Below are 25981 nucleotides of genomic sequence, written 5' to 3' on the forward strand. Positions count from 1 at the left end.
CAATGTCAGATTCAGAAAAAGATGTTGAAACGTTTGAAAGGTGAGACACAGGCGAGACAGTATAGGGAGATGGAGATGTAGACCAACAAGACCTCCCTCATCCTTGGCCCTATCTCAAAGAATTATTCGAAATAGCCAAAACACTGAGCTTTCAATATATATAGTAGCATCTGACTGTTTTTTAAAGGTTACTCTACACTTTTATACCTTAAGTAGTTTTTGGAGCACATATACTTTTCCACTTTTACTTGAGTATATAGCTCAAGTGGATGTTTCAACTTTTACCAGAGTGTTTTTAAACTGTAGTATCTATACTTCTACTTAAGTAAAAAATGCGTGTACTTTTGACACCACTGCTTGTTTCATTGTTGCGTTATTTGAATAAGTAGTGTGAATTTATTAGTGTTATTATTTTTATTACACACAAAGTGATAGATTTTAAGAGCTTTTATGCATCAGTTATGATAGTGGCATTTAGGAAATTAAGACATTACATATAACCAATAATAAAAGGCTTTTTAACAGAATTATTAAGTTATGTGTTGTCACAAAAAGGAGAGTAGGACGGATGAGTTTTGGTTAAAGGAGCTGGCTTTTCCTGAAATTTTCCAACACGGTTATCCCAATTGGCATCATGCTGGTATCTCCAACTGTCATTGGGCAAAAGGTGGGGTACACCCTGGACAGGACACCAGTCTGTTGCAGGGAAAATCATTCACGCACACATTCACACCTGAGGAGAATTTAGAGTGATGTTTTCGAAATGTGGAATCTACTTCCCAGTGCCAGAGTACTTCATACAGAAAGATCCTGGGCCGGGGATCGATCCCAAAACCTTCTTACTGCAAGTCAGCAGTGCTACCCACTGTGTCACTGTGCTGCCCCGTTGACTGACATTTTAAAGGAAAATTAAAAGCAAGGATAAAGTGAGGCTAAAAAGGATGGTGGACAATAATAGAAATATCCAGTGCCTTTCAGCAATTTCTGTTGCCTGTGGAGCTGTTGCTAAGAGAGCAAATCTTTCAAAACCTGAAGAGTATTAGACAGGGGTCTTACATTGCGTTCAAACATTCCAAGTCCTTGTCAGCTTCTTTAGCAAAGCCGGTTAAGCCCTCAGTCATTCATTTCACTGGAAAATCAAGTCCTAGATTCCGATGAAGAAAAGAAGAAACAAAGTGCCAGTTGCTTAGGGTTTAGTGCAGAGTTTCCACAGTCAGTGATTAAGTTATGGTGCCATGGGGTGTCATCTGTTTGTGCTACAGCCATTTACCATGAAAATGTAGAGCACCTCAACTGTCCCACTGCTGACAAGTTTTACAGAGAGGCTGAATTTATCTTACAACAGGACTTGGCACCTACCCACAAGCCAAAGGTACCAAAAAACAGCTTTAATGGTAATGATATCAAAGTTTTTAATGGCGCACAAATTCACATTATTTAAATCCTGTATAGCATTAATGGAGTATTGTCAAAAGGGAGATGAAAGACAACAGGCCCAAGAATCCAGAGGACCTGGAAGATACTAATAAGGAAACTTTCGTGACACCTCTACTGAGCCACATAAATGTTGTCAGCTCTGCATGCCGGTGAGAGTCATGCAGCCTGTGGGGACTTGCATTATCAAGGTGTAAATATTTTTTGTGCGTTTGACCCGATTACACAAATACAATGAAAAGCTTTCTATTATGCTCAATCTTTCTAAAAAGAGATTATATTTCAACACTTCAGATGTCTCAGATTTTTTTCTTAATCTTTTTCTCTCCACTATCAAATAGAAATGTATGAAATTATGTTACAATGAGGGAATTTTTGTATTCAAAGGACACTAACACGTGGTATAATTTTAAACTAACATTGAAAAAGGTTGGGTCTCCTATATAATTATCGGTTCTATTATTAAACTTTTATTTTGTGAGTTAATGAAGTTAAAATGTAAAAGATTAGAAAACATAAACCAAGAAAAATGGCAAATACCATCAAACTCTGAGAAAAGGGTGATTTTCATTATTGCTAAAAGATTTAAACTAACTTTTCTGTGCTCTAAGAGGTTCTAAAACGATAGACTGTGTGTTTAAACTTGGCCTGATTTCAAGTTAAATCTGTTTCTGTCACATTGGCGTATTGGGGGTAGGACAAACCCACAGGTCATAAGAGTCTTCTTTTGGGTCAAACTAGTTTTTGAAATGCAAATTAAGTTTATGTAGAGAAGATTGGATGTAAGGCAGCCAGCACAATCACCTATAACTCTAACCCCTCAGCATACTGGGACTTTTCCAGCGTGCAATGCATGCATGGATTTATACCTGTATCCATGCTTCACCTTACTGACCATTTCACAGTTTAGAACTTCTAGCCAATTTGTAGATAAAAAAAAAAAAAACAGTTTAAAGAAACCCATTGCTTTAACACAAAACGCTTTCTATACCTTAATGTGACTAGGCTTTTCAGATGATTGAGAAAAAGTGGACAAAATAAATGATCACATCTGCAATGTAAACCTGAGGCTATAAAAGAACTCAGACAAACAAGATCAGAGTTGAATGATAACAGCAGAGTTTGGAAATGTCCTCCGCCATACTAATAGATTGAGGCCAGACTCTGAAAGGGAGAATTAGAGCATCCAAGGAGAACCTGATGCTGCAAAAACTCCTGTGACATATTTTTAGCTAAAAGGTAACATCAGGGGTGGTGCAAGCCATGTGGGGGTCTTGAGCATAAATACTCTTTGATGCCTCCCACCTAGAAATAAAGAATAACACAGAAGTAATCAGTATTTTTCTTATTATTTACAAAATAACTTCTGTATTAATGCTTTGGAAACTTCTACATTAAATGGGAGCAGAAATTAAAAACAAAACAAAAACAAATAAACAAATTTTGACCCAACAATGGCGCATATATTTCCACAAAAGCTAACTTTGTTTAACCTATCATGGAAAAGAACAAAGACAATAGATTTTAAGAGATTAAAATGAGAAAAAGTATAATAACTAAAATGCTACATTGTGGAATATAATACGGAATTAGTATTTATCCTACAAGCAGTGTTAGAAGAGGTTAGAATATCGCCCTATATACATAACAAATTATGGTTATGTATTACTTGATGTATTGCCTGTCTTTTATAGATTAACACCTATTCAAAATGATGTCTTTCAACAGATTTTCCCTGCTATTGAATAAGAGATTGCCGAAAAACATCCATTCCTCCATCTTCTCCTCCTCAGTCCCTGTCAGGCTCACTGTGGGGCTGGTGCATATCTCCAGCAATCTATGGGCAAGAGGCAGGATACACCATTGACAGGTCGGCAGTTTGTCGTAGGGCAACACAGAGATGCACAACTATTCATGCACTCACTCACACCTAATGACAATTTAGGGAAGCAAATTAACCTAACAGTCATGTATTTGGACTGTGGGAGGAAGCTGGATTACCCGGAGTCCTCCCCACCGCTGTGTGTCTGGTGACACGCAGCATTGATGATGTCACCAGTGCGACAGAAATCAGGAAAATAAACAATATAAACAACATGGAAGGGAACCGGGGTATAGTATGCGTTTTATTATTTCGTTCTTTTATACCTGTAAATCTCTCTCACCAGTGCTGCATCATGTTTATTGAATCCAAGCAGAGTAGTTCAGACGCGACTGGCACGGTGTGTTGACGTCCATATGTTGTGCTCAATGATATCACATAAATAAGCGGGTCGACCCGGGTCTGATGTTCACACTGAATACTGATCGGAACCACGCTGTTACATGTTACACAAGTGTTAATTGAATAAAAAAAAAAAAAAATCAACAAATCAAATAAAACATTAACAATGGATAGCAAATGGAGGAAGCAACAATATATGTGCATTATGTGATCTCAAGGCTTCTGAATAAATGTGCTAATGAATAGTATAATGCATTTATGTAATAGTCAATACCCATAACACAATAAAAACGCAAATATCTGCAAATAATATAGGGAAGCGCTTGATTTGCCATGTCTGTCATGTTTGTGGTAATGTGCAGGAAGTGATCGTACTGCAGATTAGGGGAGAGTAACTTAAATAGAAGAGAGCTGTTTCTCTATTTACTCCCTTTTATCAAGCACCTATCATGAAAATAAAACCTTATAGTAGATTTCTGACTGAGGCAGTAGATTTCAGACTGCTCCTATGTGAGGTACCACCAATAAGATAACAACAATCACATCCTTAAATTTGGGTGAAAACTGCACTTCCCAGTATTAACAAGTCAATGTTCTAACAGCATTATGTTGACATGTGATACCCTTCAATGCCTCCTACTGTTGATGGTTGGGGAGCTTCCACTTATTGTCTAACACTGACACACACACCCCTGCAGCCAAACCCAAACACATATAACATCTGCTGTTTTTAACCCCTGCTGCTTTCAAATGTGGTAGGTAGTATGTATAACAAGAAGCACTGACTGACTGAAGAGTGAGATTAACCTTAAATAAAGGGAATGCAAACACTGTAAGAACATACACATTTTCTTTACAGAGAAAATAAACAATTTAGGGTATAAAAAACAGAAATGGCAATAGTTTTCCACAGCACAAAAAGTTGCAGAGCAAAATGAAAGAAGAGGGACATTAAAAATAAGACATTCCATAATATAGCTCCTAGACGAACTGGAATTTGTTTCCAAAATAAACAAAAGCTTTGTGTTGGTGGGAAACCTGTATTATGAAAACAGACTGAAATATGTTTAAATCTTTGGGCAGACAACTGAACAGGAGCAGAGACAGCAAACAGCCACTAAGGGAGTTAGCAGGGAATTCTCTTGGGCCTTTAAGCCAATTATCAGAGCTACATTGATTGAAGGAGCACTTTTAAGACCTCAGCTATCCAAGCAGCCCCTTAATACACCTGTCAAATGATGGGTGTGACTCACCAGCAAACTATGCATAGATGACCATTTCTATCCATTTTGGAGTTTCTGGGACAAATCATTTTAGACATGCTAATGTATATAATGTACATTATATATACTCTTTGAATGCTCTCTGATATTTTTGTTTTCCAATAAAAAGCTTTGACCAAGAAAACGTGTTTTTTGACTGAAAGAAACAGCTAATTACTTCTACAGATTTCTTTTTTTTTAATTAAGCCACTATTATTAGGTTTTAACATCAAGAATAAATAAATGGACAGGCAAAAACTCATGACGATATTCATACAGTACAGTTTGCCTGTAAAGACCGTATCACAAAATGCTAAAGAAGCCATTGTATTACTTTTGGAGTTGCATATTTGTGCAACAGTGTTGTCAGGAGAATATCATCGACAACAAATGCAGGAATAAATCAAAAATAAGTTGCATGGACTTGCAGGTAGGTCTGTTTGAAACCTTGAGCTGATCAGTGCAGTAGATATCAAGCCGTATCACAAGAATTACAATAAAAGAACAAATCGGGTAATTTTAGGACTCCTGTGTTTACTCTATAGGTTCCAGTCTAGTAAGAACTAACCTCATCATCAATCCAGCATGCATTGCACAGGTAAAAATGGCCACCATGGGTCAAAAACATAACTGATATCATTTCAGAGGTTGTCCTGAGTTTTTACATATCCCCCCCAAAATTTTTTTTTAAGTTTATAGGAAAATTACAACACGTTTAGTCCAAGGTGTTGAACCAGTAGTGGATCCCTTCAAAACCACTCATACTGGTGAGATACAATAATATATTACCAAATATCAAAAATGAACAAGTTAGCAAAATGTTCTGACCAGGTTTGTAACGGATTCCTCAGACATGTCCAGCTGCTGATTGTTAATTAGGTAGAACAATTTTGTTGAAACTACAGTGCCTGTAGGTAAACACATTACCGTTTAATGCGTTTAATTATAAATGTTTTGACTCAGACAAAAGTCCCTTTGTTTCTGATCCTCACAATGACGATAGTGATGCTTGTTAGAATAAACCTCTATCTTGGAGAATATACAGTACATGAAAAGCTGTAACCTATCAGCCAATTCACCATGGGTCAGAATTCAGGTTTCACTGTTCACTTCAGCCTGGGTTTTCCTGCTCTCACCAGATCTTGTACCCACACACCTACCAGGCCCCCCTTTCTGTTTAGCTCCACAGCTGCTTTGAAATGTGATGTGTACCCTGTTGTAGGGTAATGAATGACTCAGGCTGATGGTTCTGGACTACAAATCTCCCTTTGCTTTGGCTCATAGTTGCGCAGCTGCAGTGCAGTGATCCGTGTGTGCCAAAATACTTTTTAGACTTATTTTTCTTTTGACTCATGGTCAGGCCACAATAAAGCAGACAAACACAGTCTAGCCAAGGCAGAAAGAAATGTGTTACGGAGTAAGGTGGAGAATGAATGTTTAGTATCAACAAAGGGGGGGATGGAACATGACCAATAATTGAAGTATTGTGAGTAGAATTTTGTTTCGAATCTGTCGTATGAAATGGTCATATGAACAATGACATCCAGAATGGCAGGTAGTATTGCGCTTATCATTGGCTGCGATATCTCAGACCTATAGATAATTTTACTGAATTATTTTGTCCCTGTTTTGTTTGTGGCTTCAGGTAGAGGGTTAATTGACTGATGATTATGTTCAATACCTGTGTTGTTTTTTTCCTGTTTGCCAGGAACCCAGAGAGTTTAACAGCTTTAATAGTAAAAAATAATAATAATAATAATCTGGATAACCAGCATTCCTTGGTGTCTATCACATTTAAAATGCACAAAAAAAAGACTGTTTTAATTTATTATATAGATGTTTTCTAATCTTTCTATAGATACGTGGATTATGTTGGATTCGCAATAAACTGAACATTTATCACAGTAAAAATACATCCATTAATTGTCCATATTAAAACATTTAATTTGTAGATACTTGTGGTGGGATGGGACTTAATAAACATTTTTGAACAAGTTATTTACAGGGTGTGTAATTAGTTAATCACATTAATCACATTTTGTTTAAATGAGAACAATACTTCTTGATTATACTTCTGAATTGTTGAATAATTAAACATACAAGCAGAGAAACACAAATATTTGTTTACTTTTAATCCATTATTTAGATTATTTAATTATTAGATTGGTTACAGCCCTGATCCCTGCAACTTCATTGAAAAACTGCCTTCCTTAAAGTGTGAACATTAATTATTACACAATTCCATCCAGTGATTATGGTAAAAATATATAGCAAAAAGGTAAATAATATTGTCCTTAACAGTTTAACATTTGCAATAAGTAAAAGCTATTTCTCTTTCCAATATATTCCGCCTTTTCATGCAATAAAACAGATATACCACTGCAGCTTTTTTTCTTAAGACTAACGAGTTTTGTTCCAACCCAGTTTGCTGGCGAGTTATTTACAGTTGCAGCCATTCAAAATGGAACCTTCCCAGTCAAAAGCCAGCTGAATGGTAGCAAACTTCCAGCCACTGGAGTGATCCCCTCCTTCTCCTCTTTAATTTCCACAAATAATGACAGATAGAATATTTTAGTACAAAGACTGATATAAAAAAAAAAAAAGAAGTAGCGGGCCACCCAAGGTCCCATCAAGGAAAGTGGTAAAATTTTGAATGGGTTCTACTGTGGTTTTTTAGACCTGGACTTACTACTGTATGTTCTCTGGAAAGCTCATCATTCTGTCAGGTTTGGGCTGGTTAGAGCAGAGATTCCCAATCTTTCCAGAATCTCACCCACAAAATGCTACCCGAGTTGATTCTTGACCCAAAGTATTACAAAATTTCTATGATAATATTTGAACACAGGTGTAATAATATGACAAACAGCATCGAAAAACCAAAGTCGTTGGTTTTGTCAATTTTGAATAATGGTTTTATATCTTTAACCCTTTAGCAGCCTTATTTTCTTAGGAAAATGCAGGCTGGAGTTGGACAAGGACGCTAAAGGGTTAACTACATTAGCAAAGCTCTTTTTGGATTAATTTAGTTTCTGTATTGGACCTCAGGAACCCATAGTGGTTTGTTCAAGACCCCAAGGTGGGTCCCAACCCTAACTTTAAGAATGAATGTACTAGAGAATCTGTGCCTCAACTGTGGATGCTCTAAGGACTGCAAAAGTCAGTGCACAAGTTGCATTGCGATGGTTGTTAAGCTTTAATACCCTCAGTGGACCAACATTTGTTACACTGCTTATGCGTCAGATTTGCTGGTGTACAAAAAACAAATGTTCAGACTTGCGACTTTAGTAACTATAAACAAAAGCAATTAACTGCAAAAATGTTTTACTCTTCAAAATCTTTATTTTATCCATCCATCCATCCATCCATTTTCTGACACGCTTTATCCCAAGCGGGATCATCAGGGATGCTGATGCCAATCTCCAGCTGTCTATGGGTGAGAGGCAGGGTACACCCTGGACAGGACGGCAGTCCATCGCAGGGCAACACAGAGGCAAACAGGACAAACAACCATTCACACACACATTCACATCTAAGGAGAATTTATAGAAGCCAATTAACCTAACAGTCATGTTTTTGGACTGTGAGCGGAATCCAGAGTACCCGGAGAGAACCCACGCATGCTCAGGGAGAACATACAAACTCCATGCAGAAAGGAATCGAACCGGGAATCGAACACGCAACCTTCTTGCTTCAAGGCAGCAGTGCTTCATTTGAGCTTCCCATCCAGGAAGCTTTTTCAATTCAATTCAAAATGTCAGGAATAGTGTTTTGAATTGGAAAAGCTTCCTGGATGGGAAGCAAAACATCCAGTGCATTGTTTTTAATTTTCTTTTTTGGAATGACTATGACCTGGATGACTGAGAAACTTCACCGGCTTATGAGCAGCTTTTCTGTGGATCTTTCCTAACCGCCAGAGGGGGAAGTCTAAGTTGGAAATGAAAGAATAAGGGGCTAATTTTTATTTAGCCCAAAAACATGGTAGAATCCTACCTTCTTTTTTTTTATTACAGTTGTTGCAATCTCTCCTTTCTTGGTTAAAACCTTTGGCGAACAGGGCTTGTGTAGACCCAGCTGGTTGGTGTCTCCAATACTGGATCACCTTATTATGAATATCCAAGTTCAATGCTCTAAAGAGCCTTATACCCTTTTCCCACTAGCCCAAAAACCTGTTTAAACCTGGGAATAATTGGGTTTTAGTGGCAGTGGGAACAGTTCACTGAAGGGTCAAAAAACTCGACAGGAGATCCAGGTTAAAATCGCCTTCAAAGGCTGGGCTCTAATCGACATACAGTTTTAACGTCAGACCTCCATCTACCCACTAATTCATGTGATACCATTGAGTGCAACATACGGACGTCAACACAATGCGCCAGTCGCATCTAATCTAACAAGCCAAAACAACTCTAATAACATTCTATAAGCATGGCGCGGCACTTGTAAGAGGGATTCGGAGGGACAAACGAACAAAGCAATAAAGCACAGTCACAATGCCTTGGCCTCCTTCCATGTTGCTTTCCATTGTTTACTTTCCTGATTTCTGTTGCACTAGTGACATCAATGCTAACCCAGCGCTATGGCGTCACTACTCAGCAGTTCTCCATAAAAGGAACAAGATTATGAGCAACCCTGAGCATCATCTTCATAAGACTGTTAAACAACACCAGAGGGTCCTCAGTCAAAGGCTTCTAAAGAGCCACTGCATATTGTTTGACTCAATGTGGTAAGAGAAGCTTCAAAACCAATTATTTACTATATATAATGAATGAGTGTACATGGATTCAGATACAGAGAAGGACTGGCAAGTTTTAGCTAAAGAATTTTAAATGCATTTTCAGATTCCCACAGATTTTAAAGCTCATGGGATAGTTATTTTATTTAAGGTTATTATATTTTTTCTGAAGAAAAAATGTATATTAATATTTGTATTAAGATAAAGATGTATAATCCTCAAAATACTTCAAAACAGTTCAAAACAATCTGTTTGGATAAAAAAGGAGACCAAAGGACAAAAGACTATTTCAAAGCTAATACCTGTTTAATAAGAAACATTAAAGATTTTAGGCTTAGCCTCGAAAACATGGTTTGTGAACATATCTGGTTTGCCAAAAAAGCTTTGTATATAACAAATTAGCATTTTTTTTTTATAGAAAAAGAGATCATATCTTCAATTTATTTATAAAATAATTTTGAAAACCTCTGTTTGAGCTTATTTACATTAAACCTTGACAAGCCTTGAGATCTAATTAAATAATACAGTGTGATAGCTTAGCTTCAATTACTGCTTCCATCAAACATTAGTAGGAATGCTGGCCTTAATAAAGAGGATGGGAGGAGATCAATGTACAGTAGTGGAGGCCCTCAGATTAATGATTAAGCAACCAGCTACTCCACTCCAGGTCCTGCCTTTGTTTAAATGTGCAACTAGGAGCAGGCCATTCAGCTTTAGGTCCAATTAGCTAAATTACGGTTATGAAAAGCTTCAGCATCAATATGTTATCTCCAATTGTGATTCAAACTTATAGAGGCTAATTTAAATAAAGGATGATCTTTCAAATAATATTTTTTCTTTTATGATTTCATGTGGCTACACAAATTTTCTCAATCAGCCAACTAATTTAACGCTAACAATTTTAGAACAGTGTTCTAATGAAGACAATCTGAGCAGTGCAACTGTGGTAAATGCATATATGTTAATTATTCAATTTTATTAGTGCAGAGACAAATGCATTACAATACAGTTTTATGAGTTGACAATGAGCACTTTCAGCCCAAAACACAGCATGAACCTTTTATTACCAGCCTGTCAAGTTATATCTCAATTCTCTAAAGTTGCCTCGAAGGGACAAACCAAACACTAAATCCTGACTGAGCCTTTTGTGTAATTTCTGGTCATTGTACTTTAAGGGATAAGTAGGGGTTATTCAGTTGTTTGCCATTTGAGCTGCTACATCCTACATTTACAACAAACTCTTCAGGTATCAATGCAACACACTTTCTAGTTTCAGCTATTTGTATTTAAATTGTTACCTCCTTACTTTTTTATACATTGAGTAGTAAAAAGACACTAAAATGTATTTTAGTTAAAAAAAACAAAAACAATTCTTATAATATTTCTGGAGAATCTTGTATGTCTACTTATGTTCAGACAACAGTAGCCAACAGAAGGCATATGGAATCTGTAATTTCCCTCTGGGATTATTAAAATATGTCTGATTCTGACGTAAAAGTTGATGCTTCTACTTATTCACTCTGCTAGTGATGGTAATAATACTTGTCTAGCCTAACAGGTTGACAAATATCACTGATAAGGCAGTTTATCAACAACTACAGACCTTTTTTTTGATCAAATCCTAACCTCAGCAGTTGAGGTGTGGGTTAAGTTTTTTCACAGGTCCACAAAGAAAAAATGTAAATGACATCAAACATATCATAGTGTACAATTTCATGAAATAATTTCTGGCTGTTAAAAGATGATCATAAGATCTTTAATTGATAGCCTTGAAAATTGTATGGCACTGTATTAAATTGGCTTAGATCTTACTTAAAAGAAGGATCTATTATCTTTGTTTCATTTGATGTTTGCCAATCTGAATCTAACAAAGGTCATATGTGGGGTTCCCCCAAGCTCTTGTTATTTTACTTAACATCTATTTATTTCCTCTGGCTCAGGTTAAAGAGTAATACAATTAAATCTACGTTAAATTCTAAGTTATTATATACAAAATGTTTGAAAAGTTCCATTTAGGCAACTGGATGTAAAGTTTTCTAAAAGAAACATCTGGAACCTTGACCATGACCTGGATGACTAAGAATCTTCACAGATATTTCCAAAAATATCAACATAGATTTCAGAACTCAAGTAGACACAGTGAGGCCCAAACCTTATTTACAATCAAGAAATCCATCAATAAGAAATTCTACAATCAAATTTGTACAATTGTGTAAGGTTTAAAATAAAACTATCCAACTACACTTTTAAAAATGTCTCTGTTCAAAATAAGTAGCAAGAAGGTCAAAGTGTGATTTCATTTGCAGTTTGAATTATTTTACAATATCCATAGAGTTTTTACCTAAAATAAAAAATTATTCGAGTGGCTGCAACTCCTTCAGAATAACATTCAGTCCTAACTCACATCAGGTAAACTAACCATTATCACACCAGTGCCTACATCAGTGCACCAGATGTTCTTCTTTGAAGAACCTAAGAGGTGCAGAAACTCTCAAAATGAAAACATAGATTATATCTATGGCAGTCCTTAACATGAAGGACATATTGCATATTTAGTTGTTTTTTTTGCATTTCTTGCTTTTAATAAGATTTTTTTACCACTATAAACATTTGTCTGCAAAGCACTCTGATTCACCTTTTCTATGATTGTTGCAAAATAAATACATTGGTGTGGCCTAAAAAGCAAAAAGCAGGAAACTGAAAAAAAGGTTTGTTGTTTTAAGTGCTAAGAGCATTGCATAAGCATTCAAATTTGAATTATTATTTTACTGCCATAATTCTGAAATATAACAAACATTACCCAAATCTCTGCCTATTTAAAGTGTGGCCTTCTTTATGAAAGAACTTGATTATTTCTTATTACAAAAAGGGACTCCAGGTGTCTCTCTGTGATTCTTTGAACAAAATGATGACATAGTTCCCCATTAAAGAGGACAGAAGGAGAGAAAAGCCAGATACACAGCACTGCTACTGCCCAACACAACAGGCTATTCTTTCTGCTCGCGCCACAACACTCCTTACAGCTGAGTCCAGGCGCTGTTCTCCTGCTGTTCCCCCTGCTCCCTCCCCGTTTCTCCTTTTCAACATGGGGGTATACGAGGAGGGAGGGGGAGTAAAATGAATAGCGGGCAAGCACAAGCAATGTGAAGCATCGTTAGCTGGGAATCTTGTAAAAGGACACAAAAGATGGATTTCACGTCTTGGAAAAGCTACTGGCTGGAAAAGAAATACAAGGGAAAAAATAGGGTTATTGAATGAGATAAAAATTGGAAGGGAAAATAAAGAAAAGCGATTCTGCTGCGATGGCTAAAGACAGGGAAAATGTCCTCTAACAGCAGGAGAGTGTGTCAACACATCAGTGTTTAAATGTAGACCCCCCCTAAGCAAACGGATACCTCATCATCAGGGATGCACACAGCAACACATCGGAGCATATCAATACTAAATCACAATCTGCATAAGCCCCAGTTCTAGCTGGCTCTACACCTGCCTCTATTTCTGCATCTCTGTATCCCTATATTCTCTCCTCCCACATCCCTACCAACCTAATCCCGGAAGCCAGGGCATCACTCCCATGAGAAGACAAATGTCACAGAATTACCTCCACGCTGTCTTCCTCTCTGAGCACTAATCCACAAAAAAATTCAGATTGATAAATCCGAGCAGGATGACTCCAGCTTTTCCATTCCCATCCAAAACCATCCATGGATCATGCAGCTGTCCACCAGCACAGATTTCCAGATAGCAGGCTCATTCAGGCTTCGGCTAGCCCGCAGCTGCCGTTTGTCTTCAAAGCTCCATAAGCAGAGCAAATTAGAGGTCCAGCCCAGTTTAGAGTTTAAGCCAATGTGTGCTATTCACACTCCAGCTCCTGTCTGAGACCAATGGCTGCAGCCTCAAAACCCCCTGCATGTTCCCGCCCACTGCCTCCCTCCCTCCTACTCCTGTTCTCTCTCCTTCCTCTCCTCTGTCTTTTCCTTCATCTCCTACTTTCTTAGTCATAAATATAGACTCTTGACATTACCTAACACATGGTCTGTTTTGATAAACAATGAGCTTCATGCAGGTCTCCTCAGTGAGAAAACCTTGAAGGGTAAGTGCAGGGTTAAAGAGGGGTGCAAAGGGCAAGAAAACAGGAGGCTCAAACAATAGACATAGAATGTGCAACAGATGGTAAGAAAAGGACAAACTAAGATAAGACATGACAAAAATTCTGCTGGTCAATGTACTGTGCTTTACTAGAATTTGTTAAAACCGCTCGGGAAACAGCTGGGAATTTACTAAGATTTTGGATATTAAGCGACTCATCTTTAAAGATTCAGAATATACGGCACTAAATTGAATGTACAATTTTTAGTACAATTAGTGAACTGCTGCAAAAATGTAAAGATGTGCAAACTGGTTTGGTTCTGCCAATTAAAATGAGAGATTATTTGTCTACAAGCAGCTTGAGGGAGGCAATAAAAGAAGGATGAGATTCAAAGCTATGAAATTGGAGGTAATAATGTTAACTATTAACAAAAATAATAATAATACTACATTATAAGTGTACGCAGTCTATCTTAATGTCCTATAACAGAATTTATGTTTTATGTTATGAGAGAAATAATCCGTGCCATAACAGGTAAGGTGTGCACTGCTAACCCTTCCAAAAAAAAAAGAAAAACAATCCATTTGACTTGGTTGCCAAGTTTGAAGACGTTTCGCTTCCCATCTATGAAGCTTTTTCAATTCTAAATTGTCAGGAATAGTGTTGAGTTCAAGGTTTTATACAATAGCCCCACAAAGCCCTGTTTTTGTTTTAAAAACATGCAAATTGGAACAGACAAAACAAAAACAGGGCTTTGTTGTTTTTAATTTTTTTTTTTGAATGACTACAACCTGGATGACTGAGAACCTTCACCAGCACTGATGACCCTTCACTTTGCAGGTTCTTCTAAAATTCATTTTTTATACACATGCTACAATATTTATGTATAGTCATTTAGTTTGGGCTATTTATATAAAGATTGTCTGCCATCCTGCTGCATCAATTTGTGCCGGCCTGCGTCAACATTTTTCCTTTATTAATATTATTGTACTATTATTTTTTTATTTTTTAAGGTCAAAATATATTTACATAGCACAGAATGTCTCTCCATCTTCTGGCATTGTACCAAATCCTCCTTTGTTCCAAGAATGATCACATATATTTTTATATGTCAGTTAGTACCTGTCTTTTAAAAGTACCACAAAAGACACCAAAACTGCGGCCGCAGATACGTTTTAGATTTGCAAAATCGCTTTGCATGCGGTAAATGTTCAGATTTGCATATCCTCCAACCTTAAATTTGAGCAGCTTGGTCATTAGACCATGATCTATATACTGATGAAGGCAAACATAAACCACTTGCACCTTTTTTGAAGATCTGCTCTATGTTTAGAAATATGTTTTCACATATTTTAAGCCACACAAACCCTCTGAAGATCAAACCCTAAGAGCCCACTATAGTCAGGTAGGTAATAAAAAGTAACTTCCAAGACATAACCGGTACGTCACAAAACTTAATACTTGTTAGAGCAAGTCTCATAATTTAGTGGGATTTATTTGTCCATGTTGTAATATTTATTAAAATAAACTAAATAAGCAAGGATATTCAACGAGAAAATTAATATCATAAATGAGAGTTAGACGAAACTAAGAATGCTAAAAGGTTAGATAAAGGGGCAAGTAAAGCTGCTATAATAATTTGTAATGCAAACTATTTAAAGATAATGTTCATGGATAACCTAATGCTTGCTCTCTGCAGTATTTTGTATAATGTCAGTTTTTACTTAATTTTGTTTTTCTCACTTTCTATTGACATCTGTCTTTATTCTAGCCAAATTACTCTTAAACATTATGATAGATATCCATAATCATCACTAAAAGATATTGTTATTGTTTCACCCAAGAAAAAGTGGTTTACCAACAGTGTCAACATCCCGGCAACATAATATATATATATATATATATATATATATATATATATATATGTGGTCGAAAACTATACACTAAATAATGCACAAAAGGGGTAAGCAGCAATTATAATATTTATCAGCTTCTGTCCATAAAGTGGATTGAAGGTATCTTACAGAAAATGAGGCATATCTGAAAAGATCACTAAATTTCAATTTGAAGAAAAGCGTTTTAGCTTCCTTCTATGTACATTTTATTGAAAACAGCAAAACTGCTTTTTTATATCCTTCTCAATAATTAACAAAAAAACTTCAGTGGCAATACAGCCATCAAGACATTTTTTGTCATATTATTTCTAACAACAATGCTTATCTAAATGTTAATTGATGTTGTTAGTTATAAGCTCTGAGATCTAAAGTTGGAAGGCCTCTTTGCAATCATCCTAATCTTTCAATTCCACCTTAGCTTCGACATCAAATTAAATTCGTTACTCTGGTTGGCAACTCAGAAACATGAATGTAGATGAAGACAATATGAAAAAACCAATTATTATACCATTTTCTGATGTATGAATCATTTTGAGCTTAACTGTACTTGAATAATAAAACTGTAGTTTGTCATTGCAAGGTTGGTAGATTTTACAAGCAGCAGAATGCATTTCTGCACAGTTTTTATCTGCTAAAGATAAAAACTGTGAATCCTCACTATGAAATAATAAACTTATTTTGTATTTTTTATTTTATGCTATAATTTATTGCAATTTCCATCACAAAGACTACAAGGAGGTAATGCCGAATAGGACATCAAAGGCCATGCATGCAGACTGGGATGTAGAAAATATATAAGGCCTGATAGATGGACTTTCACTGACCTGGATGTTCATGAAAAGAAAGGGAAGAATCATAGTTAACTGATCTTCTTAATATTGTGCAGCCTTCAAAATCTGAGCTTGTCAAACTAATTACAAAATCTCTCAAACTATGATAAGATTATAAGGGGTTAACCTAAAAGATTGCTTGAAAATAGCATATCTAATGAGGCAACATCACAATTTTCTTTCTCACTAAGGCTGTATGACATACATGCTAGCTGATTAGGCCCAGCACAGTAGAGCCACATCTAAATAATCACAAGACCATCACACACATCTGGAGCACAACAGAGGATCTTTGTTCATTCAGTAAATTTAAGCTTTTCATTTCCTCATCCCACCACAGAGGACCATCATCGTCACTAAGTAGCTACTGTAAAATAAAATTAGCTAAGGTAGGTTACAATGAGAAAATGAAAACTGAGCAGAATATCATTGCTATTTTAATCAATTCTTTAATCAGCTATTTAGATTCTCTTTCTGTGTATTGAACTCTCTTTGGCTCAGGTGTGAGTATGCAGATGCTGCAGGCTTGATCCCAGTAACTACGGCGATCATGTCTACCATATTCATATCCTTGCTCGAGTATTACCACTTTCAAAGGAAGATTATCTAAGAAGAGCTTCACAAGGCAAAGGGAATAGGGATTACCTATTCCATCAACATTATTGTCAGCTTTATTTTTTATGTATAATCTCAGTAGGTTGACATCAAGATTAATAAAGTCAATTTACAGGAACCAGGGCAAGTGTGCAGTTTGTCCTTTAAACTTCCAGTGCACAAGCATAGGAATAGGTTGTGGATAATTTACCATCAAACATCTTTGAAGTGGGCCTGAAAGAAGAATGGCAACATCAAAACAACAGCTGAGACCACAGCCTCCATGGCAGGCTACCAGTTCATAAGTCAATGATTTGTCAAGATGATGATGTCAAGACGATTTTGGTTATTTGTACCTATATTTTGCATTTTCAGAGTTCACATAATTTTATTGGTAACAAGTGATGCTTGTGTGTGCATGTATCTGAAAAAATATTACAGATATGACATCACATGAATCGTACACTCAGAATCAGTGTAAACACTTTTGAAAACAGGTCTGCACAAATCCTTATACGTTATTACTTTGTAAAAGCCTGTCTGCCAAGACTTCTCTGTGAGATAAGATGCTTCTGTTTTCAGAACAGTGTAAACTGTGTGTTATTTGGTCACATGAACAAAAATATGAACTGTGCGTGTGAGAAAAGCAGGCGAATAGACGCTGGGGCCCACTCATCCGTTACAAGAATGAATGGCCATCATTAGCATGAGGCTCCTCAGCAGCACCCTGCAATGCAGCGAGACACACAATGGCGAGTGCCACGCTTCCCCCTCAGAGAAGCTCTTTTGTTTGAACAGCATCTGGACCTGACCTCCCTGCATTCAATCCTGATGACCCCCTTCTCACATCCTCCCTTCTTCACACCAATCTTAAAACCGCCACTGCCTGTGCTTGCTAGTTCTTCTTCCAGCTAAGGAGAGCAGCCATGTCTTGCCTCAGTGTATTAGTAGAGCTTATAAAGCCTGCAGGGTGAATCAGAAAAGCAAAAAGGAAAAAGCACCAGGGTTATTGGCCATCTGTCCCTCTGTGCTGGACGTGCCTTCTCCGAGTGTGCCTGCCCCCCTTTTTTACCACTCTCATAATTCCCACCCCTACCCCCACCATCCCTGATTCCTTTAGCCTATATACACAGCATCAACTACACAGAGACAAACACTATCTGCCATGCATACACCACAGCCTTTAGATGGTGGATGATAGCAAGACCATCAAAAAGAAGAAAGAGAGGGAGAAGAATACAATAAGGACCTGCCACTTGCCTGGATGGTGAAAAGGCCTGGAGCTGAAAAAGAAAAATCAACCAGTAATCCTTTACTTTGTGTGAGCAGCAAACAGAGATTTGTCTCCCACAATGATTTCCCCAGGATCGGCAATGGAGTGGAAAACAAGGAAGCGAGGGAGTGAAAGACAGCAAGAAAGGGAGGTTAGGATGAGAGAGAGAGAGAGATAGAGAGAGAGAGAGAGAGGGGTGGTGATGAAGGGAAAGAACAGCAGAGGCTGGGAGACGGCGGGAACAGCTAGAATGTAACAGAGAGAGACGGAGAAAGGCAGCCTCCACCACCGAGCCACAGGGACGCTGACACTCGCTTGGAGGATTTGAAGTGAAGAAGAGAGGAGGGCGACAGCGGGAGAGATCAGGTGGGGGGAGGGAGGACTGGTTCACTCTGTGGTTCAAACCCTGGGATAACACTGAGATAACCCTCATCCACAAGCAGCAGCTGTAGATGTGAGAGGGGAATGAATCCCAAGAGGGAGAGAGAGAGAGAGAGAGAGAGACTTTCCTATCATTTGTGACATTTGCTGCACATGATAACAATGGCCATCTGTATCAACAGGACAAGAAAAGGAGAGGAGAGTGAGTTCACTGCTAGAATGTCCTTCATATAAACACCATGTTCATGCAAACTATTGGTTCAAATGGAAAAAAAAAAAAAAAATCAGCTGATGGTGCAGGGAAAAGCACCTGTTCGAGTCACGCATGGTAAAAGAGAACAACACATGGACTCAGGAGAGGGGGAGGAGACAGAGAGACAAAGAAAACACAGGCCAGAGACGTGTGGCTTTTATTTGACTACTTTTTTCATTCTGCCTCGTCATACTAAGAACAAATTTGCATTTGCTCTGATGAAAGGAGAGAGAGACAATAAAATAAGACTTTGATTGTAGGTAAACAAGATAAGAAATAGGAGAATGAAAAACGGATTTGCTGAATATAAAGATTTAGTTAAAGTTGTTTCAGAAGAAAAAAAGATAAACTCTGCAACACTTAATTAAATACCTTGTTTAAAGGTCATAGCTATAACATTTCCATCAAAAATATTTATTTTCAAAAATGATGCAAAGAACATCTCAAGGGGTCAACAACAAAAGTGTTAATTCTACTTAAAAATGATATATAGGTTATAAATAATTGTTTTTTTTTAATTGTGATAGGCCAAAATATACAAATATGTATTTATGGTGATTATGCCAATGTGATCATACAAGAGGATACATCTGCACCAATAGAAATAGTAGGCTAAAATACTACTTAAGCTTTTGAGTGTTGTTGCTGGCTTAAGGAAGCAAAGGTGCCCAGAAGCCATAGGGTAAGATAAATGTTTGCTAATGCTAACCAAAGATTGAGATTAGCATTAGCGGATTTACTGGTCTGGGAGGAGTTCAGCTTGTTGCTATCACCTTAGAAGTGTACCCTAAATAGGTAAACACAGGATCAAGAGTCTCTTGCTAACATCAACAATGCTTACACCTTATTTGCCACAGTCGACAGGTTAATAAACCCTCCTATCACAGTGGCCAATGAACTCCACACTAAACAGACCTGCAATGACTTTGCAAGGTTGTTTTACTGAAAAAACTTAAGAAAATTGCACATCGACACCAAGACCAGTACCAATGCTGTCTCCAATTAGACACTGTTAAAATGTCCTAATTCTGCTGAATAAACTGCAAAAGTTAAGAAAAAAATGTTCAGCAGCTCCTTTTAGAGTCTGATTTGACATAAACATATCCCTTATGTTGGGTGCCCGACCCCCCACCCCCGAGACTTAAAAACAGCAATTATCAAACCATTGTTGAAAAAGATGAGCTTGGACAAATTGATCCTTTAGAACTACGGACCCATCTCAAACCACCTCTTCATCAGTAGGATTATTGGAAAAGTCCTCTTTTAACAGTTAAATGCCTCCTTAACAATGACAGGCTGCTTCCAGTCAGGTTTCCGTGCCAACCACAGTACACAGAATCCCTGATTAAGGTGTTTAATAACATCTGACTCTGGAAGAACCCCAGCGCTGGTATTATGGACCTTAGTACAGCATTTGATACTGATCACTCAATTTATTAGTGCATATGGACAACTGAGTGGGCCTCTCTGGTTCAACGCTGGACTGGTTTAAATCCTACATGAAGGACAGGGACTTCTGTGTCAGTAGGGAACTTTAAATCAGAGACCTGAAAAATCCCATGTGGGGTTCCTCAAGGCTCCATTTTGGGGCCCCTCCTTTTCAACATCTACATGCTCCCCTTAGCTCAGATTATAGATCCATGCAGGATCTAGAGAAATCATCATTGCATTTATCTTTAGTACAATTGATTTCTGCAACAGTGTCTTCGTAGGTTTGCCTAAAAAGTCCTTCAGACAGCTGCAGCTGATCCAAAACGTTGCTGCCCGTGTTCTCACTAGAACTAAGAAAGTAGAGCACATGAGCCCAGTTGTGAAGTCTTTACATTAACTCCCTGTACTTCAGAGAATAGACTATAAGATCCTTCTGTTTGTCTATAAATCAATTGATCAGCATGTCAGTGTATAACCGATTTGTTGTCAGTGTATAGACCTCCCAGACCTCTCAGGTCTTCTAGTTCAAGCCTACTTTGTACACCGAGAACTAGAACCACACATGGAGATGTAACATTTAGTTCCTATGCTCCACTGATCTGGATAAACTTCCTGAAGACTGTAAATGTGCTGAAAGCCTGAGTTCTTTTAAGTCAACGTTAAAAACCCATTTGTTTAGAACTGCTTTTGACTGTAGAAGTTAAACTGTTAATTATGGTTTTAGTTTAAGGTTGTGATCCAGCTGTTTTAATTAAAGCAGCATTAGTTCCTATACTCTACTTATCTGGAACAAACTTCCAGAACACTGTAAAAATGCAGAAAGCCTGACTTCCTTTAAATCAAGACTAAAAAAAACATTTGTTTAGGATTGCCTTCGACTGCTCTAGTTAAACAGTTCAACTAAAACATATTTTCTTTAGTCCAACTGTTTCTAATATTCTTTTTTGTTTCTGCATTTTTTTAGTTTATTTATTTATATTTTTTTTCCTACTTGCTTTGATTCTGTTTTATTTTCCTGTAATTTAATCATGTAAAGCACTTTGCATTGTCTTTGTACTGAATTGTGCTATACAAATAAATTTGCCTTGCCTTGCATTTACTTTAAGTCAAGTAATATTCTTGTTAGACTATCTTTAGTCGTACTTTAGTCAAATTTCTGGTTACCCTACCCAGCATGGGTAACCTGAACAATAAATAATGTTGCTGGAACTTCCTTATCACTTCCTTACATACTGTATATGTATGAGCCTATCAACTATACAGACTGGTTTCATGTCAATGACGAAATTTTGAATTAGAAAATATTTTTGTCTGCCCAAATGTGTTTTTAATCATTTTATTTAGTTGTATTTATTTATTTTTTTGCACATATCTCTCTCTCTGTTCACATCATTTTACAAAATTAGTCCAATGTTACGAGCCAACTAATCCGCAATTTAGCCATTTTAACAAGTAGCCTTTGTCTTTCTACTTTTACTTCAGTAGAAATATGTTACGGTAGTGCAACTTTTATTTGAGTAAAATTTCCTGATATTCTACCCACATCTATATATAAATCTAGAGGTCACCCACTGTGCATCAAAATAACCATGGTTACAATGCCCTCAGGCAGTCACAGAGGGCCTTTCAAAACACTTCAGGGAGACTTATTGTAGCTAATGAACAACTTAATAAACTATATAGGAAGCCAAATCACTAAGGATACCAAGTAAATATGTAAAGTCCGTTGACTGGTTTTGTTCTATACAGTCTAAAAGGCGCTGTTTGATTACTCAATTGAGCTCAACTATTGCTAAATGCTGTTGATGGTAATAATCATTTAGATGCGAATATGAACCGCTGTCATCATACAAAGAGGGGAAGTAGGCCACACTTAATTTTTTTACACCATTCACTACCTAATTTTATTGGGAAGTTTTATTGCTTTTTGGCTTATTGGATCAAACGTTTTGCATGGCTAGCTCATATTCTCATGGCAGATTAAAAGTTCACCTAGATTGCCATGCACTTTCACCTTCGTATTTATACATCCAGAGTTTTGCACTAAACATTGAGCCGCATATTTTTTGCACACAGACATACTTTATACATGAGTCCCACAAGAAAAATGAAATATCATCTTTAAGTATCAGTGTGGATAAGTAAGATTTCATTAAAAAAGCTAATATAACCTACTACAGTATAAATTCCACATCCATTGCTTCCTTAATTAGCATTTGTGCATTAAGGCTTTTGCTGTTGAGTAGGTTTTTTTCAGATCTCATAATGCCACTGCTATTTTCCATTCTCCCTCAGGGAGTAAATACATTTTTCACTTGCCATCCTGTTTAGTGTGTATAACTTTGTTTTAAATAACTCAACTTTGTTTTTTTACTTTTTATTTACAGAATGTAAATCAGATCATTTTCTTTCGTAGAGTGTCTTAAGGGCAAGGCAAAGTAGGTTCATTTCTATGTTCCATATTTTAAACATTTCAGATGCAAGACAAAGGGCAATGTATATTCTGAAATAATTCAAGAAAAATGAAATTATTGATTATAAAATACAAGAAAGCAGCACTTTGAACTTAAACTTAACACAGTCAAAGGTCAGACTAAACAAATGTTTAATCTGAATTTAAAGCAAAGTTTTCTGGGGGTTTATTTCAGGTTAGTGGAGCATAAGAACTAAAAGCTGCTGCTTCATTTTTGGTTCAGACTCAGGGTATGCAGAGTAGACTTAAGCCAGAAGATCTCAGTAGGTCTGGGCAGTTGATATATTGACAACATATCTGTAATGTATTTTGGTGCAAAGGCATTGATTGAGTCATGGACTAATAGGATGTTATTAAAGTCTATTCTCTGAGACATGTGGAGCCAGTGTCAGGACTTTGACATTGAGATTCTTTACTTTGTCATTTTTGGTGAGGATGCCCGCAGCAGTTATATTAAAGATGCATTTTCTTATTATGTCTCTTTGGCTAACTGATTTATTGGGATATGATTTTTAAAAAAAACAGAGAAGCCATCGGATGGAGCAAAATCAGTTACAGGCACTTTGGAAATCTTTTTGGCTTTAGGGAAGATCAAGTCCAAAACATGTCCCTGTTTGTGCATTTTTGGAGTCAAGCCTAAATTCACTTAATTGAATTCCTTCAATGTCTTCAGGACAGAAATGGAATATTGATATGGATGTTGAAGTCTCCCACAAATATTAAACAGCCATAATTAACATATATCACAACAGTAATGTCAATAAAATGACTTTAAAAAAGTTCAAATTTGGCCAGAAATACCTTTTCAAACTCCATTGAATCTTTACACAATGTAGCCACCCCTGAATGTTGTGATCAACATGAAAACTAGAAAGCTGTTTATACTGTACGTGTGAAGCTGAGATTAAATTGGAAATCAATCAGGGCCATTGCACAAACATTAACCATACCCACTGCAACCATTTTAAATTTCATTAAGCAAAAATAAACAATGGTGGTAATGAGCAATATATGTCAAACATGTAAAAGGATTTTATAACATCACAAAAACACTGTAGGATCTGTAGGGAGAAAAAAGGCTATATATATATATATATATATATATATATATATATATATATATATATATATATATATATATATATATATATTAATGTATACATAATATTCTGTTTACTTCCCAGTTTGACTATAGCATTAAAAAACTCATCATACTACATCATTTGAAAGAAAGCTGGAAATGTTTGTCACATAATCAGGCAGGAATCTATTTTCAATATATCAGAACATCATAATCCGAATAAGGCACAGAGGAAGGCTCAGTGAGGCGGATTTAACAGTCACATGGCTTGTTGCAAAGGAGCCACAGAAACAGTAAAAAAAGCCTCGATCAAGAGAGAAATAGAGAGTTAAAGTGCATCTGTCTACAAGCTATACTGTATTTTCCTAAGGTGCAGTCCAATTCAGACATGCAAAACAAGATGCAAATTGTATTCTACGTAAACAAAAGAACTCATTCTATTGTTAATTTGTTTAGTTAAATAAGAACTTCAGGGCCAGGAAATTTAAAACAAGTGGTAAGATACACATTATATGCTATCTAATTTAGAAAAATTACATCCAAAAAGGTGCAACATACTTAAGATTATTCATACAGCAGACATGAACCATTTGGAATTTTGCCAAGTGTATTGCTCCCATAAAAAGCTAGAGGTATAAAATACAGCAGCAGATATTATTTTTTGGCCCATTGTAAATACTTAAAATTTTAGCATGCAAACTGGTACAAAACCCGAAATTTGGAAAGCTCTTTAGGTTCCCTCTTTACATAAAGATGAGGGACCTTCTTAGTTAAAGAACTGCTATCCTGCCTCCAAACTATCAGTATTTGATAAGATCATTGAAACTAAGGTTAACTTGCAGGTGAATCAATTTCATCTTATAAATAGTCCTTTATGTGATTATTTTTCAGATTGAAGAATTAATCCCTCCTTCCATTGTTGTGACAAATGACCTCGTGCAAGCCCTGGACACAAAAACAGCATTGTGCTCAGTTATTTATGAATTAGGGTTAGGGAAGTTTCAACAAACTTCTGAATCCCTATAATAACACAACGGGTCCTAAATGAGTTGAAATGGTTTAAAAGCAACAAACCAGGCTTCCTTAAGACAGCTAAAGGTATGCCCCAAAAGTTCTTTTTTTTGTAGTTTAACTTTAATAGAAAAAAGTCAAGTTAAAATGCATTTATATGTTGAATAATTTATGCATTTGATACATTTATAGCACAGGAAGTAAACTAACATCTAAACTGGTTTTGTAAAGAAAACGCACCTGTACAGAACAATAACTATATTTATATAATAAATGCATATTATAAACTTTTAGATATGATAATCTTTATTTGTTTAAAAGTGTATACTGATTAAAAAGAGTTTGTTTTATCATGAAGTAGCACTCATTGTTTTCTCTTGAGGGCTGAAAGGCATCATTGTAAGAGTTTCATGTGAAATTGTAGCACTCGCAGTGTCGTTGGCGTGTCAGTGGTATTATTAATTCTCTAGAGCGGGCCATAAATACTTCCTAAGCTGGGAGATATTAATCTTTTAATGTTGTTTCCTGTGAATGTGAGTGGGTGTGTGTTTTTTTTCTCAGTCAATGCTCTTTTTGGAATTAAAATGTTTATCTTTCTGTACAAGTAATTTCATATAAACATATACACATTTAAGTTTTATTTACATTTTTAAACTATCAACATTATTGTTTGTTTAGTGAAGTCCCTTCCTAGTCAAACTGAATCTTAAAGAAAGGATCCACTATTCATGTTGCAAGCAAAATACTTAGAGAATTAAGAGAAATCCTGAGAATTAGTGGACTCTTCATCCATATCTAACAGACTTTGACGTAACTAGGCCCAGCTGGACAGTCTAACTTGTTGCTTAATATTTAGCTCTCTTTATCTTTTAACATTGGGCTTAAGAAAGTGCCCCAAGTTATGGTGCCCTATCGGAATTATGGTAAATATCAAAAGCCAACATGAAAATTGCACATGAACACCAACATATATCTTCCTGCAACTGGGGAAGATGAAGTCCAAAAAAGGTTCAAATATCT

General features: G+C 36.5%; 1 protein-coding gene across 14 annotated transcripts in view; it reads right to left on the reverse strand.

Moving 5' to 3' along the window:
• Positions 1-25981, reverse strand: part of LOC107090390 (membrane-associated guanylate kinase, WW and PDZ domain-containing protein 1-like) — a 124480-nt gene that overhangs the window by 62464 nt on the left and 36035 nt on the right. The window contains exon 1 of one of the 14 annotated variants that reach the window (XM_015383740.1): positions 13251-13494. The exons of the other annotated variants lie outside the window; for them this stretch is intronic. The gene's annotated coding sequence lies outside the window, so the exon portion shown is untranslated. Of the gene's footprint in view, positions 1-13250; positions 13495-25981 lie in introns of those variants that run through there. 14 annotated transcript variants of the gene reach the window in all.

The sequence above is a fragment of the Cyprinodon variegatus genome, unplaced genomic scaffold (assembly GCF_000732505.1).
Source record: "Cyprinodon variegatus isolate N-32 unplaced genomic scaffold, C_variegatus-1.0 Scaffold293, whole genome shotgun sequence".
Taxonomy (NCBI): Eukaryota; Metazoa; Chordata; class Actinopteri; order Cyprinodontiformes; family Cyprinodontidae; genus Cyprinodon; species Cyprinodon variegatus.